This window comes from Rhagoletis pomonella, unplaced genomic scaffold, assembly GCF_013731165.1.
Source record: "Rhagoletis pomonella isolate Grant_MI unplaced genomic scaffold, Rhpom_1.0 Rhpom_scaffold_00001, whole genome shotgun sequence".
In the NCBI taxonomy this organism is placed as follows: domain Eukaryota; kingdom Metazoa; phylum Arthropoda; class Insecta; order Diptera; family Tephritidae; genus Rhagoletis; species Rhagoletis pomonella.
In genome coordinates, this window is record NW_023458555.1 from 13,743,294 (window position 1) to 13,744,203 (window position 910).

The window sequence follows — 910 nt, forward strand, 5'->3', positions numbered from 1 at the left end:
TTTTTTGTTATATGGAAGAAAGCGCAACACCCTCGACAAAAAATTCTTAAAAACCCACGGGAGTTTACAGAATTTTCAAACCTGCACACTGTTATAGTTGAATGGGCTACCAAACTGCATACCCAACAACTTTCTGAAAATTCCGAACAAAAACCGGATAATTTTAATGACATTTTTTTGAAATTTGTTAAATTTTCCTGAATTGTGCACAAAGTTTTAAACTTTGACTTATATAGTTTATGATATAGCAAAAAAATATATCACGCAAAACATTGTGAATATTTAAAAGAATATATGTAAGTGTGCTATTTACACGAGCGCCACTGCGTGTGGTAATGTAATTTACTTATATTACGTTGCTTACAATTAAACCAAAGTCGGCGGAATAAGTACCTTTGAACGCGGGTACAGATTTCGAAATCTTAACGTCAGAAGAGACGTTGTGGGATACAAATACGTATGTAATTACTTTTATATTCGTGAAGCACTACAAATTAATTTGAATATTCATATGAAAATATTTGTAATAAAACGAAGCTAAACTAAGTAATAACTAAGATTTTTATTTAAATACATTTTTCATAATCCAAGTTCCCCAACTCACTAGCCATCAGAATGTTTTTATGTTGGTTTGTAAGTAAGTGGGACTTTAGCTGGTGAGGTAGTTTGAAAGATTTGTTACAGGGCTCACACCTAGAAATGATGAAATCACGATATTAAAAATATTAACACACAATTGGTAAGATTTCTAACAAACAACTTAACATGCATACAATTCTCGAATATACATACTATATAATTTCAATTTCTAAATTTTTTATTGTTTACATTTTACTCACTTGAAGGGTTTTTCGTTAGTGTGCACCTTTTCATGCGTACGAAGCGTTGTGGACAAGGCGAAAGATTTACC

At 31.4% G+C, this 910-nt stretch overlaps 1 long non-coding RNA gene across 1 annotated transcript; it reads right to left on the bottom strand.

Moving 5' to 3' along the window:
* Positions 1–543: 543 nt before the first annotated feature.
* On the bottom strand, positions 544–910 carry LOC118739445. The gene is made up of 2 exons (XR_004993015.1): positions 840–910; positions 544–693 (listed from the first exon to the last, which is right to left on the bottom strand). It is a non-coding gene; the product is annotated as an uncharacterized LOC118739445 (long non-coding RNA).